A 22,713-nucleotide genomic window follows, 5' to 3' on the forward strand; every position below is an offset into this window, starting at 1 on the left:
TCTTGAAGGCACAGGAATTGGCGGTTCCCATGTGCCGGAAGGCAAGCCGGCGGGGAAGGCGACCAGCCTGGATGAGCAAGCAGCTCCTGGAGGATTTAAGGGGGAAGAGGAGGCTGTATCACCTTTGGAAGGAGGGGAAGGCTTCTCGAGGTATGTTCAAGGAAGCTGTTAGATTATGTAGGAATAAAATTAGGGAGGCTAAGGCCCAGCTGGAACTGAAGCTGGCCACCTCAAAGATAATAAAAAGCATTTTTATAAATATATTAACAATAAGAAGAAGGGCAGGAAGAACCTGAACTCCCTAGTGGACCTGGAGGGGAACACAGTTACTGAGGATGAGGATAAAGCTGAGGTCCTGAACACCTTCTTTACCTCAATGTTTAACAGCAAGGCAGGAGTTCAGGACGAGTGGTCTCCGGAGCTGGGCGTTGGGGTCGGGGAGCAGAGTAATACCCTGGAAATCCATGAGGAGTTAGTTCGGGACCTGCTGAGCCACTTGGATATCCACAAGTCCATGGGACCAGATGGGATCCATCCTAGGGTGCTGAGAGAGCTGGCGGATGTGCTAGCTAGGCCACTCTCCATCATTTTCCTCCAGTCCTGGCTCACTGGTGAGGTCCCAGGTGACTGGAAACTGGCCAACGTGGTCCCCATCCACAAGAAGGGTCGGATGGAGGAACCTGGAAACTACAGGCCAGTCAGCCTGACCTCAGTGCCAGGGAAAGTGATGGAGCAGATTATCCTGGCGGCAGTAACTGCGCACCTGAAGGATGGCCAAGGGCTCAGGTCCAGCCAACATGGATTCAGGAAGGGCAGATCCTGCCTCTCCAACCTGATCTCTTTCTATGATCAGGTGACCCGCCTGGTGGATGTGGGGAGGCCTGTGGATGTGGTCTACCTAGACTTCAGCAAGGCCTTTGACACCGTCCCCCACAGCAAACTGCTGACTAAGCTGTCAGCCTGTGGATTGGACCACTACACTCTGTGCTGGGTTAGGAACTGGCTGGAGGGCCGGGCCCAGAGAGTGGTCGTGAACGGTGCCGCATCCAGCTGGAGGCCAGTCACCAGTGGTGTCCCCCAGGGATCAGTGCTGGGCCCTGTCCTCTTCAACATATTCGTTGATGATCTGGATGAAGGGGTAGAGTCAGTCATCAGCAAGTTTGCAGATGACACAAAGTTAGGGGCAGATGTTAGTCAATTAGAGGGTAGAAAGGCTCTGCAGAGGGACCTCGACCGACTGGAAAGATGGGCAGAGTCCAATGGGATGGCTTTCAACAAGTCCAAGTGCCAGGTGCTGCACTTTGGCTATGGCAATCCCATGCAGAGGTATAGGCTGGGGTCGGAGTGGCTGGAGAGCTCCCAGACAGAGAGGGACCTGGGTGTGCTGATCGACAGCCACCTGAATATGAGCCAGCAGTGTGCTCAGGTGGCCAGGAGGGCCAATAGCATTCTGGCCTGCATTAGGAATAGTGTGGCCAGCAGGAGCAGGGAGGTCATAGTGCCCCTGTACTCTGCTCTGGTTAGGCCGCACCTTGAGTACTGTGTCCAGTTCTGGGCTCCTCAGTTTAAGAAGGACATTGAGACACTTGAGCGTGTCCAGAGAAGGGCAACAAGGCTGGTGAGAGGCCTTGAACACAAGCCCTATGAGGAGAGGCTGAGGGAGCTGGGATTGTTTAGCCTGGAGAAGAGGAGGCTCAGGGGTGACCTTATTGCCCTCTACAACTACCTGAAGGGTGGTTGTAGCCAGGAGGGAGTTGGCCTCTTCTCCCAGGCAACCAGCACCAGAACAAGGGGACACAGTCTCAAGCTGCGCCAGGGGAGGTTCAGACTCGAGGTGAGGAGGAAGTTCTTCACCGAGCGAGTCATTCGGCATTGGAATGGGTTGCCCAGGGAGGTGGTTGAGTCATCGACCCTGGAGGCGTTCAAGGGGAGATTGGACGTGGCACTTGGTGCCATGGTCTAGTCATGGGGTCTGCGGTGTCAGGTTGGACTCGATGATCCTCGAGGTCCTTTCCAACCTAAGTGATACTGTGATACTGTGATACTGTGATTCTATGATTCTACTATTATTTGACATCTTGAGGTGGGTGCTGGCCTCACCCAATTTCATGGTTTCTCAGTGTACTTAGTAATTGCTCACTGCCAATCATCTACTTGAGGTGAGGAAGGAACAGAGAAAGAAGATGCTCAACACAGTCCACTATGATGTGATCATCCTTCTGATGGAACACCCAGTCAGATGGAGAGCACCCACCCTTCCCAGGCAGGAGGATGGGATCTGAAATGACCATCAGACTGATTCTTGGGTTTCTGCACCGTTGCATAGTGATGGACCAAAATTGTGGCTTTTATCAACCTGCCCCACAGGAGAGGTGCTCCAGCCCTCTGATCATCTTGGTGGACCTCCTCTGGACCAAATCATGCACATCCATGTCTCGTGCTGGAACTGGATACAATATTCCAGGTGAGGTATCACCAGAGCTGAGCAGAGGGGCAGAATCACCCCAGGATGCCATTGGCCTTCTTAGCTGCCAGTACCCATTGCTGGCTCATGTCCAGCTTCTCATCCACCAGCACCCTGAAGTCCTTTGCTGAAGGAAATACTAAAACAGGTTGTCCAGAGAGGCCCCATTCAATGTCAAACCTGATAGGGCCCTGAGCAACCTGTTTGACATTGAGGGTGGTGGGAGCCTGTCCCAGGTTGCCCAGGGAGGTGGGAGATGCCTCATCCCTGGAACCACTGCAGGTCAGGTTGGGTGGGGCCCTGAGCAGCATGATCTAGTCACAGATGTCCCTGCTGACTGCAAGGGAGTTGGACAAGATGAGATCCAAAGGTCCCTTCCATCCCAAACCAGCCTGTGATTCTGTTCTTGCTAGATGACTGCTCTCGACTTAATCATTTTTGGTGCCAATGTCAATGGTTTCCACTTGACTTTAACAAAGAAAGTCATCAAAATCTCAAAATGTCAGGCGTTGCTGACTCTCACCCTAAAACCAGATGCCTGTATGAGTAACAACTGTATCAGGATGTACCTGCAAGTGCTCAAAAGGAACAAGACTGTTAAGAAAAGCCATCTGCAGAACAATTAGTTTGACTTTTAAAAGAGTTAAAGGATGTTTCAGCACTGCAGACATGAGCTACCTAAATTAAAAAGCAGAGTGAGAGGATATTCTTATTCTAAGTCCACAGTCAGAAGAGCTACAGCACATCTTTTCTTCAGAAATCATGGAATTCCTTCAGCCCAACATGCAGCAAAGAAAGCAAATGAACCACAGGACAGGTAGAAGTCATAGGTGAGAGGCTTCCCCAGAGCCAAAAAAGCGAAATGTTGGGCAGGATAGCCAAGAGTTTGTTCTAGCAAGACAAACTGTTAAGTACCTACAGGTTTCCCAGAGAGGCTGTGGATGCTCCCTCCTTGAAGATGTTTAAGGTTAGGTTGTATGGAGCCTTGAGCAACCTGGGCTAGTGGGAGGTGTTCCTGCCCATGGCAGGGGGGTTGGAACTGGGTGATCTTGAAGGTGCCTTCTAAGCCAAACCATTCTGTGACTATGATTTAACACTTTGAGGTATTAAAGTCATAGAATCATTTTGGTTGGAAAAGACCATTGAGTCAGAGCACTAACCCAGCACTACCAAGGTGTCTTTTCAAAGGACTTGACTCCACCTTTTTCTAGCCTATGCTCTAGCTTTGTTGTCACTCCTATAGGTTTAGATTTTTGCATCTGAGCTCTCATGAAGGGCAATCCTCAGACAACAATCTTACCCAGAAGCAACAGTCAATTGAAGAAGAGAGCAAGCTGTGCAGATGTCTTTCTCAGCATCTGGGGAAGAGGCCTCTATCTTACATCAGGTCTCATATTGAAGGTTTGCACACCATAGTGGATGGAGAAATGTGATGTGTGAAGGGAAGAGCTGGATAGCCTTCAGGGGTGACAAGAGATCAGTGTAGCAGTAGAGAAGCTGAAAGTGGTTGTAGGGTCAGCTGAGCCCCCGTGATCCTCCAGCCTTACCTGGGGTAGACAGAATTAAGATTCTTAAGGTCTAAGCCCTGGCAATGGGGAAGGGAGCTGCTCTGGAGGCACCACCATCACCTCAGGAGCCAGCCTCTTCAGAATCCTGGAGCTCAAACTGGCTCTCACAGAAGATCCAGGAGGTTTTACATCTGGTGCCTGTAAAGACAGGTCTCAGGTTTTGTGGTGGAGCAGGACAGGAGGTCCTGCAACTCTGAGTGGTCTCTGCCATAGGCTGGTGATAAGCATGCGGGCATGGTACTCTGGAACATGGTTTGATGGCCATGATGTTGTTGGGTCAATGTCTGTGCTCAACGATCTTGGAAGGCTTTTTCCAATCCAAACAATTCTGTGATTCTATGTTCAAATATGCCCCTGTGGCATAACTGAGTTGCTCCCCAGAAGACAATCACTCGACGCTACCGCAGATTTCTCCTCCTGCTGTTTGTGTCACACGGTTAAAGCACAAAACAGGATCAAAAAGCTCTTTGAATCCAGCAGAAATTAGAGCTGTTATAAATATGGGCTTGAGCAGCAGGGGGGCAGGACGTGCAGCTATCAGCTCTGTGTTTCTGCACGATATGAGCTGTTGACAGCGATTAACAGCCCCACTGAGATCCATCACATGTACAAGAGGCTTTGCAGGAGAGCTGCCCATGAAGAGAAAGCTGGAGACACTGGAACAACCACAGCCCTGTTTCTCCATCAGAATGCAACTGGTTGCTCATTTGATGGCTTTTGATGTGCAGAAAAATACTACAGAAGTCATTTAAATGCTTGCTTGTGTCTCAGTTTGCAAAGACACAGCTCCCTTTGAAGAAGCATGACAGGCAACAAGGTACAGGCTGTGCCAGCACCAGGATGGATGCTCAGCTGGGGAGCATTCACATCATCCAGCAGGGTGGGTCTTGCAAGGGACCTCTGGAGACCACCCAGTCCAACTCCCTTTCTAAAGCAGGGTCACCCACAACAGCTTGTCCAGGGAAGGGAGGCCATCCAGAGGGACCTTGACAGGCTGGAGAGGTGGGCACAAGCCAACCTCATGAAGTTCAATAAGAGCAAGTGCAGGGTCCTGCATCTGGGTCGAGGCAATCCCAGGCACAAATACAGGCTGGGCAGTGACTGGCTGGAAAGTAGCCCTGAGGAGAGAGACTTGGGGGTGCTGGTGGACAAAAAGCTCAACATGAGCTCTCAGTGTGCACTTGCAGCCCACAAAGCCAATCAGATCCTGGGCTGCATCAGGAGAAGTGTGGCCAGCAGGTCGAGGGAGGTGATCCTCCCCCTCTACTCAGCCCTGGTGAGACCCCACCTGGAGTACTGTGTCCAGTTCTGGAGCCCCTATTACAAGAGGGATGTGGAGGTGCTGGAACGTGTCCAGAGAAGGGCCACAAGGATGATCAGAGGGCTGGAGCACCTCTCCTATGAGGACAGACTGAAGGAGTTGGGGCTGTCCAGTCTGCAGAAGAGAAGGCTCCGAGGTGACCTAATTGTGGCCTTCCAGTATCTGAAGGGGGCCTACAGGAAGGCTGGGGAGGGACTTCTCAGGATCTCAGGTAGTGATAGGACTAGGGGGAATGGAATGAAGCTGGAGGTGGGGAGATTCAGGCTAGATGTGAGGAGGAGGTTCTTCACCATGAGAGTGGTGAGACCCTGGAATGGGTTGTCCAGGGAGGTGGTCGAGGCCCCATCCCTGGGGTTGTTTAAGAGCAGGCTGGATGAGGCTCTGGGCAGCCTGATCTAGTGTAGGGTGTCCCTGCCCATGGCAGGGGGGTTGGAACTAGATGATCCTTGTGGTCCCTTCCAACCCTGAATGAAACTATGAAACTATCATAATATCCATCTGTCTCATGAGAAATGAGTTTAAAAAATAATCAACTTGAATTGTGAGCCCCTGGGAATGTTTTCCAGGTCCAACTGCCTGAGACACTGTACCCTATGGAGCACTGATAAAGATGATTGAATGGTTTAGGTTGGAAGTGACCTGTAAAAGTTACCCACTCCAACACCCTGCAGGCAGCAGGGACATCTCCAATGAGAGCAGGTTGCTCAGAACACCAAACAGCCTAACCTGAAAAGGTTTGAGGGATGGGGCTTCTATCACATTGCTGGCCAACATGGGCCAGGCCCTCACCACTCTCAGGGTCAAACATTTCTCCCTTCTCTCCAGTCTGGATCTCCCTATTTTACTTCAAACCATCACCTCTTGTCACATCTCAACAGGCCCTGCTCAAAAGTCTGTCCCCAACTTTCTGATCGGCCCCTTGAAGCACTGAAAGGACACCAGGAGGTCTGCCTGGAGCCTTCTCTTTTGTGGGCTGAACAACCCAGACTCTCTCAGCCTGGCCTCACAGCAGAGGGATTCCAGCCCTTGTATCATTGTTGTGGCCTCCTCTGGACATGCTCCAAATAGTAGTGATCAGAGCTGAGTCACTCCTCCTGGCTTGGACCACGTTGAGCTTCCCAGTGAGAAACAGAGACAAGGAATGCTTCAAGCTTGGCTGTTTCCCTGAGATGCAACTTCTGCATCCCACACTGTTTGTGTTTTTCCACTAAAACACCTCAAAAAGGTCATGCTGACAATGTTTGCTCTCAGGTAATGAATGTTAACACTTCTCCTCTCACTGGGTAGTGCTGAAGAAGGGAGAGGTGCCCATTTCCTTGCTCTCCATCAGACAAGTGCACAGACACCAGCGAGCTACAGCACGTGCCACTTTAAACCACTGACATTTACTCTTACTTTACCACCAGCTGCAGACATTTCTTTGTCTAATGACTCTTCCTTGAAAGCTGTGATGGAAAAATGCAGGTTTGGTTATTTTAGTAGTAGCTTGTTTGTTTTTTTTTTGTTGGTAATCCCCAAACCCCTCACTCACTGTCTCTGGAGAGGTTCTAAACCCACCTGGACATTGTGATCCTGGGAAAGCTGCTGTGGGTGACTTTGCTTGAGCTTGGGGTTTGGACTGGAGAGCTCTTCCAACCCCCACCATGCTGGGATTCTGGGAATACGAGGTTTCAGAATGGTTCATGGAAGCAGAAAGCCACACATCCAAGGCTCTGCTATTAGTGAAGATTTTTTTGCTTGATATAGATAATCAATAATTAAACTGAACCCCCAAGCCCTTCGATGCAGGTACCTGGATCATGCTAATGACTATGTGCAGGTCTGGGTAGGAAGAGGAAGCTCCAAGGTCAGGGTGCCAGGTCCTTCATGCTATCTTGAGGAGCAAGCTGAGGGATCCCCAGGGTCAAGCCTCTTCTTCCCTGGCCAATGTCCCAGGATGACTCTGTCCCTTCTGCCTTCCATCCCAGTCCCCGTGTTCCTCCATCCAGTTCCAAAATCCAGCTCCTGAGTCTAGTTCCCATCTGCTGCTGAGTTCAGCCTGCCCCCAGCATCAATGGTGCCAAAGGTGATCTTACCAATTCTGGGCTCCCCAGTTCAAGACAGACAGAGAACTGCTAGAGAGAGTGCAGGGGAGGCTACAAAGATCCTGAAGGGCGTGGAGCATCTTTGTGAGAAATAAAGGCTGAGACACCTGGAGCTGTTAAGCCTGGAGAAGAGCAATCACACAGGGGATCTGATCAATGCTCAGCAAGAGATAAAGGAATTGAAGGGGGCAAGAGGAGGGGGCCAGACTCTTGTCAGTGGTGCCTAAGGACAGAACAAGTGGCAACAGGCACAAATTGGAACCCAGGAGGTTCCTTCTGAACAGGAAGAGAAACTTGTTTGATGTGAGGGTGCTGGAGCCCTGGAGCAGGCTGCCCAGAGAGGTTGTGGAGTCTCCTTCTCTGGAGAGCTTCCAAACTCACCGGGCCATTGTGATCCTGGACAACCTGTTGTGGGGTTGCTCCTGGTTTAGTGAAGGGGGTTGGACTGGATGATGTCCAGAGGTCCCTTCCAACCCCCACCATTCTGTGTTTTTATGATTCTATATTGGACTAGATGACTTTTAACTATCCATTCCAACCCAGATTATGATACTGATTCCCTTCCACCAGCACCTTCTGCACTGCTTTAATCAGTAAGGATTTCTCCCCTGCCATCACTTCCCCCCATCCATCATGCCAAGCATTGTCCAGTGCAGCTAAGCAGACATTTTTTGCCCTACCATTAATTTTAGCCTCTCAGCCTGTATTATCTCCCTCCTGATTGCCCATATGCATCAAACAAGATCAATTAATCTCTTGCTCTTCTGCTGCTTTTGATGGTTCACTATCAAGGGCTTGGAAGAGAGCAAAGCCTCAGTCCTTTGTCAATGGATTTCCACCCACCCTTCTCCTGCTTCCTACTTAACCTCAGTAGATTAAAAGGTCCTCTTCTCCATCTCATTTCTCCTTCCCTCTTGCCTGCCTCTGCCTTTAATGTGAGCTGACTGAAATTCCAGTGCTAAACAGGGCTTCTTTCTCTGATCTATACAAACTTTAACATGTCCTAGCCTATGGATCTAAATTGGTTAACCATGAAGGAGTAGGACAAGCTGGTTAGGGGACAAAAGCCTGAGCAAGGCAGAGGAAACATAAAAGGTGGCTGGAGCCTCTTTTCCCAAGGAAAAAGTGGTAAGAAAAGAGAAAATGGCCTCAGTTGCCCCAGGAAAGGTTTAGTCTGGACATGAGGAACAATTTCTTCATGGAAATCACTGTCAAAGTCTGGCCCAGGCTGCCCAGTGTCAGTGGTGGTGGGGTTTCAAAGCCATGTAGATGCTGTACCGAGGGACATGGTAGTGGTGGTCTGGCAGTGCTGGGTTAAGGGTTGGACTTAATGGTCTTGGAGGTCTTTTCCAGCCTAAACAATTGTGCAGTTCTACAATTCTAAGGGAGGTCTGCAGGTGCTGGGATAGCACCGGCGTCATCCCACCGCCTGCTCCAAGCACCAGCACCACAGGGGCAATGTGTTTAGCCCAAGAGTGTCTCCTCTCCAGCATTCCTCAGCCTTTGCTGAGCTAACTATTGTAGCTCCACTAGGATACAGAATGCAGAATTAACCAGGTTGGAAAAGACTTCGAGATCATCAAATCCAATCTATCATCCAACACCATCTAATCAACTACACCATGGCACTAAGTGCCTCATCCAGTCTCTTCCTAAACACCTCCAGTGATGGTGACTCCACCACCTCCCTGGGCAGCACATTCCAATGGCCAATCACTCTTTCTGTGAAGAACTTCTTCCTAACATCCAGCCTAAACCTCCCCTGGTGCAGCCCGAGACTGTGTCCTCTTGTTCTGTTGCTGGTTGTCTGGGAGAAGAATCCAACTCACAGCTGGCTACAACCTTCCTTCAGGTAGTTGTAGATGGCAATAAGGTCTCCCCTGAGCCTCCTCTTCTCCAGGCTAAACCACCCCAGCTCTCTCAGCCTCTCCTTATTAGGCTTGTTCTCCAGACCCCTCACCAGCTTTGTTGTGCAATCAACATCCAACACTGACACGGGTCCTGCTTGGCCCAGGAGAACAACCTGAGACTGGACTAAAGCCCAGACTAAAGAGAAGACATCAAACAGAAACTAATTGCCCTTCCTTTTCTTGTACCTTGCACACTCTTCAATGACAGAAGTTTTGAAGTGGCTCCTGGTGCAGCTTCCTGCAGGCACCCAGCCGCAGAGGTCCTTTGTTCACCAGCAGGGTATTGTCCTGAGGAAAATGGTGGGGCCATTCTCACTCTAAGTTCCTACAAATGCTGTGATCATGGGATGCATGGGGTGAAGTTCAAAGCTGGAGCCAGAATCATGTCTGAGTAATGTGCTTCTGAAGCCAAAAGGACAAAATGCAACATCAAGGAATAGTTAAAATGAGCAAGCTTTGATCTGTGACATCAAAAGAGTAGAAAAGGCCCTTTTCCACCCCCAAAAAGGTTAAATATCAGCCATCAGTAATCTAAATCATTACTTTTCTCATTCAACTCACTCTACAAAGGCCCAGAGCTGTCCCACCACAGTTCTTGTTAGTTCCAGAGACTGCTCCAAAACACACCCCAAGTCCAGACACCTGAAAGATGGAGAAGGCTCTCCAGGAGACTGCAGCCACTGTTCAGCAGTACAGACTGTGTGACAGCCTTGAAACTGCTTCTGGCCAGGGCAGGGGGCTGCTGTGGGTTTGATCTCAGGCCCATATTTGGTGTTCCCAGCCTTCCTGGGACAAAGCTCATGACCCCTGCCTGCATTGCAGCTTCTGCTGTCTGTGGTACACTGAATAAGAGAACTCTCTTTAGCTTGGAAGAGACCTTTAAGAGCACTGAATCCAACCACTAACCCAGCACTGCTAGGTCACCACTAAAGCATATCCCTCAGCACCACATCTACACAGCTTTGAAAGCCTCCAGGGATGGGAACTCCACCACTGTCATGGGCAGCCTGGGCCAGGTATTCACAAATCTTTTGAAGAAGAAATTGTTCCTCATGTCCAATCCAAACCTCCTCTGGTACAATTTGAGGTTGTTTCCTCTCCTCACACAGCATCCTAGCATGGTGGGGGTGGGAAAAGACCTCTGAAGATCATCCAGACTAACCCCCCTGTTAAAGCAGGGGCAACCCGCAGCAGTTTGCCCAGGACCACAATATCCATCTGGGTTTGGAATCTCTCCAGAGAAATAGACTCCACAACCTCTCTGCACACTCTGATCTAGTGCTCCAGAACTGGAATCAGAACTCCAGATGTTTTCTGACTAGAGCAGAGGGGCAAAAGAACCTCCCTTAACCTCCTGGCCACACTCTTCTTTGTGAACCCCAGGACACCACTGGCCTTATTGGTCTTAAGGGCACATTGCTGGTTCCTGGGGAATTTCTTGTTCCCCAGCACCCCCAAGTCCTACTCTTTGGAGCTGCTTTCTGGCCGGTTGTCCCTCACCTATACTGCTGCAGGAGGTTATTCCTCCCCAGGTGTGTAGCTCCACACTTCATGACATTCCCTCTGCCCAGCTCTCCAACCTGACCAGGTAGAACAGAAGAGAATAGACCAGACCAGGTTGGAAGAGACCTTTGAGACTATCGCATCCAACTTATCACCCAACACCATCTAATCAACTAAACCATGCAGCCAAGCACCCCATCAAGTCTCCTCCTAAACATCTCCAGTGATGGTGACTCCACCACCTCCCTGGGCAGCACATTCCAATGGGCAATCACTTTTTCGGTGAAGAACTTCTTCCTAACATCCAGCCTAAACCTCCCTTAGAGCAACCTTGAGACTGTGTCCTCTTGTTCTGATGCTGCTTGCCTGGGAGAGCCCTCCTGGCTACAACCTCCCTTCTGGTAGTTGTAGGCAGCAATAAGGTCTCCCCTGAGCCTCCTCTTCTCCAGGCTAAACAACCCCAGCTGCCTCAGCCTCTCCTCACAGGGCTGTGCTCCAAACCCCTCCCCAGCTTTGTTGCCCTTCTCTGGACACCTTCCAGCAACTCAACATCTTTCCTAAACTGAGAGGCCCAGAACTGGACACAGGACTCAAGGTGTGGCCTAACCAGTGCTGAGTACAGGGCTGGAATGACCTCCCTGCTCCTGCTGGACACACTGTTCCTGATACAGGCCAGGATGCCCTTGGCCTTCTTGGCCACCTGGGCACACTGCTGGCTCAGGTTCAGCCCAGTATCAATCAATACCTCCAGGTCCTTTTCTGCCTGGCCACTCTGACCCCAGCCTGTAGGACTGCATGGGGTTGCATGGTGGGTGCCACCGCTCCTCCCAGTATTCATTTTTAAGAACAAGTTTTCTGTAGCAGCACAAATTTAACTTTTCAAACCATGACCTTCTTCCCCAGGAGGTAAAAAACAATCTTGGCTTTGACTCCTCTTTCTGAGCTCAGTCTCTCCCCTCCAATTGATGAAACAACAGCTATTGGCAATGTGACCAGAGTTATTTAGCATGATTTTGTTGGGGGACTTGAGTAAAGGTCATGGCACAGAGCTAGGGATTGGGCAGAAAATGTCAAAAACCTGGCCTTCAGCCCATGAAACTTTAGTTTTGTGGATTTGACTTTCAACTTTTCATCATCAGTTGTGGCCTTACAGTCTGACACTTCCTGAGATGAACCAAAACGAGTTACTGAACAGCTTCACCTTTGCTGTATTCTGAGGTGGACTTCAACCAGAAAAATACTGAAATCAGTTGATCTTGCTTAAAAATTAACCAAGCCTAGGAACAAGCTAAAAGCAAGCAGGGGAATTTGTATAATTTAATAACTCTATAAATAATTTCATAAATTAATAACATTACACAGGCAAGGAACCCCCTGAAGAATTGATAATGCTCCTGTGCAGGCGCCTGGCCATGGCCAACCATAAGCAGCTACACATGGAGAGGAGCACTGTGGGTCCCAGAATCCCAGCATAGGGGGGGCTGGAAAAGACCTCTGGAGATCACCCAGTCCAGGGTGCTCCCACCCAGTGCAGGGGCACCCACAGCAGCTTGCCCAGGATCACAATGGTCAGCTGGCTTTGCCATCTCTCCAGAGGAGGAGACTCCACAACCTCTCTGGGCAGCCTGCTCCAGGGCTCCCACACTCTCATAGTTTCTCCTCATCTTCAGATGGAACCTCCTGGGATCCAGTTTGTGCCTATTATCCCTTGCTCTGTCCCTAGGCACCACTGACGAGTCTGACCTCATATTCTTTCCCACCACAGGTCCTTTTTTTATTGCTGAGCACTAAGAAGATTCCCTCTCAGGCTGCTCTTCTCCAGGCTCAACAGCTCCAGGTGTCTCAGCTATTCCTCCTCACAGAGACGCTCCATGCCCCTCAGCATCTTCCCAGCCTCCACTGAACTCTCTGCACTAGTTCCCTGTCTCTCTAGAAGTAGTTTGTGTGGAGTCCAAACTGCAGCACAGCCAGTGGGAAGTGCCATGCCCTGAGCACCATTTCTTGATTTTAGAGTCCATCTAAGTCTCTTAAGCACACTGGGTTGCTCATGTTGTTTTGCTGTCCTTTGATCTTCTCCCAAGCCAAATGCTCCATGTACAGAGGGAGAAGTGGAAAGAGAAGGAAGTTCACAGGAATTCATGCTGGCATCAAGTCTGTGCTGACAGATTTGTGCCATGTTCTACCAACAACTTTAAGGACAGGGGATGGCAAAAGTACCATCAGTGACTTAGCTACAAAAAGAAGGGCAAGCATTAACTTCTCTCTCTTCCCTGGTATTCCCAGGGAAGAAGTTGAAGAGTTTCAGAGTGTGTTGGGTTGGAAAGGATCCTCAAATGTTACCTTGTCCAAACTGCCTGCAGTCAGCAGGGACATCTCCAAGGAGATCAGGTTTCTCAGGGCCACATCACATTTGACCTTGAGTGTTCCCAGGAGTGGGGTCTCCACCACTTCTCTGGGCAACCTGCTCCAGTATTCCACAACCCTCCTAACGTCCAACCTAAATCTACCCTGCTGTAGTGTCCTGCCAATAGCTCAGAGCTGTAGCAAGAGATGGGTGAGAACTTTGTGAACACCTATCTGTGAAGTGCACCCTGACTATTTGGGCAAGATCTTCCATCTCCAAATAGTAACTGTGCATTTCCAAACATTACTGTTGTATTTAGCAACCTCCTCTAGTTGCAGATGTTCTTGCTGACTGCAGGACAGTTGGACTAGATGAGCTTTAAAGATCCCTTTCAACCCAAACCAGTCTGTGATTCCATAAAGAAATCTTTTCCTGTCTCCTGGATGTCAAATCCATGTTACTGAAAGGCTGCTGAGGGTTCATCCCTCCAGCACATAACCCAGCTTCAAGCAGAAGGGGCCTTCACCTCCTGCAGTTGCATTTTCAGCTTGCTTTCTGTCTTACCTGAGTGGTTATTTTTGTTTTGTTCTGTTTAGTTTTCATGTAGAAGCTCAATTGGACTAGGTGACCTTTAGAGGTGCCTTCCAACCTAAACCACTCTGTGATTCTGTGTTATTGAGGACACCTTGAACTCCTCACAGCACCCTGGAACCCACCCAGAGAGCAATTACAGGGAAGATAAATGATGACCTGCCAGCTCTGCCAGCAAGAAGTAAATTAGCCCACAGAGGATGGTTTCCTGAGCAGTCAGGTAGGTCAGAAGAGACATCTATTAGGAGAACATAGGTTGGGAGTAGCTAAGAACTACAGATGAGCTGATCTGATGAAATTTCTACGACCCTCTATGTTTCATCACTGGAGATACTAGGACAGGGTTATTTCCTGAGCCATTTCTAGCCAGGCAAGAACTACAGCAATGCAAGACCACTCCAGTTCAAGAGAGACAGGGAACTGCTGGAGAGTCTGGTGGGGGCCCCAAAGATGCTGAATGGCTTGAAGCATCTCTGTGAGGAATAAAGGCTGAGACACCTAAGGCTGTTTAGCCTGGAGAAAAGCAGCCCCAGAGGGCATCTTCTCAATGCTCAGCAGGGGCTAAAGGACCTGTGACGAGCAAGAAGATGGGGCCAGACTCTTGTCAGTGGTGCCCAGTGACAGGAAAAGGGGCAATGGGCACAAACTAGAACCCAGGAGGTTCCTTTTGAAGATGAGGAGAAAAACTTGTTTGGTGTGAAGGTGCTGGAACCCTGGAGCAGGCTGCCCAGAGAGATTGTGGAGTCTCCTTCTCTGGAGAGATTCCAAACCCACCTGGCCATTGTGATCCTGGGCAAGCTGCTGTGGGTGCCCCTGCTTGAGCAGGGGGCTTTTACTGGATGATGTCCAGAGAGCCCTTCCCTGATGGGATTCTAAGGAGCTCTGCTGTGCATTAACAGTCAACTCTTCCTCCACCAGCCTACTTCTGGGCATTCTTCTGCCTCATGTCTGGAACCCTCCTTCTCTGTTACTTTCCATCCATTCTGTAGAAGTAGAATAAACAAGTGGCTGTGGTGTCACACAACTACTCTCAATGCATCTGCAGCTCTATAATGAAGCAGCAGAAGGCTTGGCAGGCATTTAGTTTCTCTGCTAATTAAGATGAAAAGGGGAAATGGTCCATTAGAGGGAGAGCAACTCTTAATGAATATTCAGGAGGAATTGAGGAAGAAGGTAAAAAATCATCTTGCTTAGAGAAGCAGAAGCAAAGCAGCACCTTCCTAGCTGCAAGCTGCATTTGATGGTGTGGTGTCCATGAGTCAGCTTGAAAATGAGACCTGTTGACACAGGTCTTGTCATTCAGCCCAACATGAGCAGCCTGGGATGACAATTCAATATATTCTTTGGTTTCTTGGATCATACAGTCATAGATCTGTTGAGGTTGGAAGAGCTCTCTAAGATAAACATGTATTCAAGGATTCTGGAGGGATATTCACAGCAAATTCAAGGTGTTGACTGGGGGCTTGGTGAGAAGTGCAGCAGCAGAATTAGCAAAAGGTTGTGTAATTCACAGAATCATAGAATCATTTTAGGTTGGAAAAGACCTTCAAAGTCATCAAGTTCAACTATTAACCCTACTCTACCAAGTCCACTATTTAGACTCCAAACCTGCCTCTAGGCAGCTTTTAAATGCATCTAAAGATGGCAACTTCACAACCTCCCTGGGCAGCTTGTTCCAGCGCTTGGCAACCCTGATATGCAGCCTACAGCTCCCCTGGTGCAGTTCCTCTACCACTAGTCACTTAGAAGAAGAGTAGCCATTGTCCCAGTTCAACCAAGACCGAGCAGAAAGTAAGATGTACATAGAATGACATCATGCAAATCATTTCCAGCTGGATTTGCTGGGTATTTTACAAGCAATTCCTTCCCATTTATTCTTGTTAGAGCTGCATTTCAGGGTATCATAGAATGGTTGGGAAAGGATCTTAAAGATCTAGTTCCAACTTCCTGCCATCTCCCATTACACCAGGTTGTTCAAGACTCCATCCAACCTGGCCTTGAACAATTCCATGGTTGGACTCCCCAAACACTTTCCTCTTCAAGTTTTCAAATATGATGTCTTAAAACCCACTGAGCTTCTGTATTCCAGAGAGGTTCTCCATTCCCTAGAATAACAAAGATGAGGTTGCAGAGTTCACAGAGGAAGGGGAGTGTAGTGTTGTTTTGCAGACAGAGCTGTTGATTTAGCTCTCAGCTGAAGCCTCTTCCAGCTCCTGCACTGAACATTGCATGTGGTTGGATGCAGTTTATGCTGAATCCTAGAATTGTTTTGGTTGGAAAAGACTTCTAAGGTCACCTCTAAATCCAGTCACCAAAGACTAGGCTAAGTTCAGCCACGTGAAGGTGTCTTTGAAATCAAATTCTATGTTGGACCTAATTTTCCCTGTCAAACCTCCATGTGTGTGGATTCAATTTACCTTCACAGGTCAAGCCCCTTGGCTTCTCCCTGTAGGCACAACCAGGCTGCTCCAGAATCATGGAATGGTTTGGATTGGAAGGGGCCTTGAAGGTCATCTAGTTATAGCCTCCCTGGTATGGGCAGGGAAAGCTCCCACTAAATGAGGCTGCTGAAGGCCCTACGCAACCTGGGCTCGAACACCTTAAAGGAAGGGGCACTCACACAGTACCTCCTTGTTCTTGCAGGGCTGGTGTGGGTCCCATGCTGTTGCCCAAGCCTGATTTTCAACCCTTCATACTGTTCCTACTACTTCTTGATGGTGGGAGTCGTTCAGAACAGCCTTTGCTGCTGTCTCAGATGGTTGGCAGGGCAGATGGTGTTCCTGGAAATAACAGGACCCCAAAACCATCATATCTCAGTTGTCTGTTCTCTTACCTGTCTTGTGTATTCCTACAGAAGTGATTTCAGGTTCCTTCTGTAACATGTCACCAACCTACAGACTGAAGCTTCTCCATGGCTGAGGAAAACTCATCAGCTACAGCAGAAAATGCAGCTTTCATCTTCCCCCAGACCTGGTGTGAGCCACGCTCACAGGTTGGATGTTTTCTGCTGGGAATATTTTGTTCCAAGCCACATGAGAGCTCCACTGAACAAATCAAGCCATTATACTTGCACTTTAATCTTCCCTTGGGGAACATGGAGCTGCTTCATCTAATCCTGATGGGACCAAAGAACGTTATTGTAATTTCACTGCAGATAACAAATCACCAATGTCCCTGTTGGCAGAGGTGAAGGAAGATCTTTTATGCATACACCAAGATGAGTGGAGGAAATTATCTTCTTGTTTATCCTGGTTTAGATCCATCCTAGCAGCACTGAAACCTGGGGTTTAATGTCAATGTGCTCTGCACAGTCACTCTAAATGATAAACCCCAGGTGTTCAAGAAACATGTGGACACGGCACTTTGGGACATGGTTTAATGGCCATGGTGGTGTCAGGTTAATGGTTGGACTCAATCTTAGAGGGTCTTTTCCAAACCAAACAATTCTATGATTCTAGGAATATAGTCCTACAGGGTAATTGGAGGACAGTTGCATTCCATAGAACCATTGAATTGGTTGGTTTGGAAGAGACCTTGAAGATCATCCAGTCCAACCATCAACCCAGCACTGCCAGGTCAGCACTGAAACATGTCCCTCAGCACCACATCTCCACAGCTTCAGTATAGTAGAATCACAGAACTGTTTTGCGTGGAATAACCCTCTAAGATCACCAAGTCCAAGCACCAGGCCAACACCACCATGCCATTACACTAGATCCTCCTTGCGCCATGTCCATAAGTTTCTTGAACACCTCCACAGATGGTAACTTCAAGAATCACCAAGGATGGAAGAAACCTCAAAGATCATCAAGTCCAACCTGTCAACACAAAGCTCATGACTACACCATGGCACCAAGTGCCACATCCAATCCCTTCTTGAACACCTCCAGGGACAGTGACTCCACCACCTCCCTGTTAGCACTGGGCTAACAACTCTCTCTGTGAAGAACTTTCTCCTCACCTCCAGCCTAAACTTCCCCTAGTGCAGCTTGAGACTGTGTCCTCTTGTTCTGGTGCTGGTTGCCTGGGAGAAAGCAGAGCTCCCAGAGCTGGTTCTACTCAGACAATGAGAGCTGAAGGCCTACCATGGCAACAAGAGATATCCAAAGGCCATCCTTATGTCACAGCACTGATCCTTTGCACGAGGCTCACTTGTGTATCAGCTTAGTCCTTTCCATAGAGCAACTCATTCTTTTCATGAAGGTTATTAATAACTAGCATGACACAAATGTGTTCCTACCAGCCTCAACGCTTTGGTAGGTAGAAGTCTAGATGTAACCCAAGATGAAATCAACTCTTCAGAGTAGATAGCCTGCAAAACTATCTTTCACATGCTCCCAAACCCACTAGATGTTGATATTCAAGGTGCCTTTCCAAAGCCTCTGCTGAGACAACTCTTTGTCACCACATCCTGGTGCCCTTGGCTTCACCAAGAGTCCTGCACAGGTGCAGGCACCATTGTCTCGAAAGCCACACCAGAAAGGGAACCCTTGAACCTTTAAACCCAGGAGAAGGTTTGCAGAGCTGGAGCACGTGGGTCAACACCTGCAATTAGCTGCTCTAAGCTGCTCCAGAAAACAAGGCATTGGCAGGAAATTAAAGTGTGTCGACCTAGGACTGCTTTGTCAAGATGGAGCTCATCAAGCCTGGTTTGCATAAATATTCTAATCAGCGCTCCCATCCTGCCCCTCTCCCTCAAGTCAGGGCTGAAGCTGTGCCCTCCTCAGAAAATTATTCATGATGTTTATTCATGATGCTGGTTTCTTCAGGGAGCTGCCATCCTCAGAAGAAGGGAAGCACTAAGGTGAATACCAACCACAGAATCACAGCATAGCAGGGGTTAGAAGGTGCCTCTGGAGATCATCCAATCCAAACCCCCTGGTAAAGCAGGATCACCCAAAGCAGATCGCCCAGGATCACAATATTCAGGTGGGTTTGGAGTCTCTTCAGAAAAGCAGATTACACAATTTCCCTGGGCAGCCTGCTGGACTATTCCTGCCTGGAATATCATGGAATCATAGATTAGAATCATTAAAGTTGGAAAACTCTGTAAGATTGAGTCCAAGTACCAACCAAACATCACCGTGGCCATGAAACCATGTCCCAAAGCGCCACATTCACAAAATTCTTGAATACCTCTAGGGATGGTGACTCCACCACCTTCCTGGGTCACCTGTTCCAATGCCTGACCACTCATGAGGGAAAGAAAGTGTTCCTCATACCAAACCTAAACTTCCCCTAGTGCAGCTTGAGGCCATTTCCTCTCATTCTGTCACCTGATGCTAGGAAGAAGTGAGAAAACCCCACCAGGCTCCAACCTCTGCTTCTCTACAATTCCCTGAAAAGAAGATCTCCCCTCAGCCTCCCCTTACCCAAGCTGAGCATCCCCCAGTTTCCTCAGCTGCTCCTCACCAGACCTATTTTGCAGGCCCTTCAGCAGCTTCAGCTGCAGGCAGGTACCAAACGGGACCATGACAGGGTAAGCCTGGCTGGGAAGTGATACAAGTGAAGGCTGGTGGAGGAGCAGGGTGGCATTGCTTTACTACAACCACACATCCAGTCCTGGACCACCAGATGTAGTTCAAAAGCTCACAGGAGTGATCCAAAGCCAGTTTTATAGAAAGAGACAGGTTGCAGGCACTTGACCTATCTCATTTATCCAAGGGAACAGCAGCAGCCACTTTCTGTGTGTTCTTTGGTGCCATCACGGGGAGGTGACTCAGGGAACATGCAGCTCTTTAATTTAGCACCAAAAAAACCTACCTCATAACAAGAGCCAGGGGCTGGAAGGTGGAACCTGGAGCAAGAGTAAAGTTAATTAAGTAGTGAAGCAGCCAGCCTAATATAGAGCAGATTCTCCAGCACTTGAAGACTTAATTGACAATTCTTGTAGCGATGCCCTGGCTCAGAGGTTGCAGGCTGCACTAGAAGCTGTGGGTGGGAGAAGTGTGCCACCAAACCCTCATCAGTGCTCACCACCATCAGCAGGGTCACCCACAGCAGCCAATGGGATTTGGCTGCAGCTGTCCTTCCCTGCAGTAGAATTGGAGGTTTCCGTGCTCCTCTGTAACAAGACCACACACAGCATTAATAAATCTAACATTTGACTTTGGAAACACTTCCTACTGGGCTGTTAGCCTTAACTCCTAGGAGTTGTTAATAAGCCCTGCTCTCTCCCCCCAGTCACCATCTCCTTTCACCAGTCACTGATTTCCTAGGAGCTGCTGCAGTGTTAGACAACCAGGGCCCACACTAGCCAGTAGCTCAGGTGGGGAAAGGGGCACGTGGCATGGGCTATGGACATGCTGAGCCTCTGATGTTGGATTTCCTCTTCAGATTCCCTTTTTCAGTTAGAAATGAGGAAGTTCTTGAGGTGTGCTCCTCAAGATCTGGGGAGTAGAGCATCTCTATGATCTGGGGCTGCTGAGCCTTGAGAAGAGCAGTTTGAGAGGCAATCTTCTCAGTGATCAGCAAGAGCTAAAGGACCTGGGCAGGGGGCAAGAGGACAGGGCCTGATTCTTGTCAGTGGTACCCAAGGACAAGATGAGGGGCACAAACTGGAACCCAGGAGGTTCTGTCTGAAGATAAGGAGAAACTTCTTTGTTGTGAGGGTGCTGGAGGCCGGGAGCAGGCTGTCCAGAGAGGTTGTGGAGTCTCCTTCCCTGGAGAGATTCCAAATCCACTTGGACATTATGATACTGGGCATGCTGCTGTGGGTTCCCCTGGTTTAGGAATGGGGTTGGACTGGAAGATCTCCAGAGGTGCCTTCCAACCCTCACCATGATGGGATTAGGTGACACATCCACCAGTCCCTGCAAATAGGGCACTTTAATGAACAGGCAGGGGGGTTAGAACTTGATGATTTTTTAAGGTCTGTTCCAACCCAAACCATTCTGATTCTAAGCTGCCACCAGAAGAAGGACTGAAGCCAACTTACTTTGTGGTTTGACACAAGTAGAAATTCCACAGAATTTGCAGCTGTTTTGGTGACTCCACTGTGCAATGACTCAAGTTTGTTAGAAGAATCTCCTCTAAAATAAAATGTTGTCAATAAAAAGCTGTTTCTAATCCAACCTCCCACTGCTTCTGAGAGATCCATCATGCAGCACAGCATTGGTGGCCTTGCCAAAGGACTTGCCTTGACAGGAAAGCTTTTTAAGTTTGGTTTTCAGATGCTCCTTCTAAAGCTCGTGTCCAGAAGATAGCAACTGACTGGGCATTGCCCAGCTAGGGCTTAGCACTCACACTTATGTGTGTGTGCCACACATGCACCTGCAGCTGCAACAGCATGAAGTGGGAGCAATGGTTATAGGGGAGACAACAAGAGAGAAGTCTTTTTGAATGTCTATCTGGCTCCCTACACTTCCCTGAAAGAAGGAGGTTGGAGGCAGGTGGGAGTTGATCTCCTCTCCCAAGGAAAAAGGGATAGGACAAGAGAAAATCATAGATTCACAGAGTGGTTTGGGTTTGAAGGGACCTTAAAAATCTTCCATTTCAACACCCACCCACCTGCATTGAGCAGGGCCACCTTCCACTAGACCAGGTTGCTCAAGGTCCCATCCAGCCTGGCCTTGAACACTTCTAGGGAGGGGGTTGGAACTAGATGATCTTTAAGGTCCCTTCCAGCCCAAACCATTCTAGGATTCTGTGACTCAGATTCATCCAACCTGGCCTTGAACACTTCTGGGGAGGAGGCATCCACAACTTCCCTGGGCAACCTGTTCCAGTGTCTCACCACACCCACTCTAAAGAATGTCTTCCTAATCTCCAGCCTAAATCTCTCCTCTGCCAGCTCAAAGCCATTGCTACAAACACTTATCAAATGTCCCTCCCCAGCTCTCCTGCAGCCCCTTTCAGGCACTGAAAATGGCCTCAAGTTGCCCAAGGAGAGGTTTAGGTTAGGCATGAGGAACAATTTCTTCCCCTTGATTGTTGGCAAGGCCTGGCCAGGCTGTGCAGGGTGGTGTTCCACCAGTGGTGGTGTTCCCATCCATGGAGGGGTCTCAAAGCAGTGTAGATGTGGTGCTGTGGGACATGGTTTAGTGGTGACCTGGCAGTGCTGGGTTAATGGTTGAACTGGATGATCTTAAAGGTCTTTTCCAAACAAAACAATTCCGTAATTTGATGGTTCCTCAGCTTCTGCTAACTCAAGTATTTATTATCAATCAGAGCTGCAGGGATGTTGAACCTCAGGCTCACGTGGAAGAGCCTTGCTGGTCTGCAGCCGTCGCTGGCTCCTCGCTGAATAATGTCCCCGCAGCAGCCTCCAGAACATCATTTGAGGCTGGGGCATTTATCAGTTAAAATTAATCCTTCTCCAAGCAAAAACCGCCTCTGCCTCCCAATTAGGGCTGCTGTGAGGAATGGAAACAAAGGCAAATTGCTCACCTTAATTAGTCCCTTTGTGGTGCTTTCTGCAAACTCATCTCTCATCACCAGTGCTGCTGTGGCAGATCCACCAACGCTGGCCAGGAGATGTCCAGAGGGAAACATCCTCTGGTCCCTCCCTGGTTGTGTCCCACTGTGGCCAAAACTCCCTCAGTACTGAAGCATCCCACTGGGCAGAGGGAGTCACAAGCTCATCCTTTTGTGATTTGTTATCCCAAATCATATCTGGCAAGTGAAAAATGAATTCATAGAATCATAGACTGGTTTGGGTCAAAGATTTTCTAGACCATGGACCTGTTGGAGCACAGCCACAGAAGACCACAGCAATGACGGTGAGAGGCTAGGCTGAAAGATTTGGGGTTGTTCAGACTGGAGAAGGCAGCTCCAGGGAGACCTTTTAATGCATAAAGGAACCTCTAAGAAAGCTGACAGACCTTTGAGCAGGGTCTGTTGTGACAGGACAAGGGGTGATGGTTTGAACTAAACGAGGGAGATTGAGCCTGGAGAGAAGGGAGAAGTGTTTGACACTGAGGGTAGTGA

The sequence above is a fragment of the Melanerpes formicivorus genome, unplaced genomic scaffold, assembly GCF_026170545.1.
Source record: "Melanerpes formicivorus ecotype bairdi unplaced genomic scaffold, bMelFor1.0.p_v2 SCAF_136, whole genome shotgun sequence".
Classification (NCBI taxonomy): Eukaryota; Metazoa; Chordata; class Aves; order Piciformes; family Picidae; genus Melanerpes; species Melanerpes formicivorus.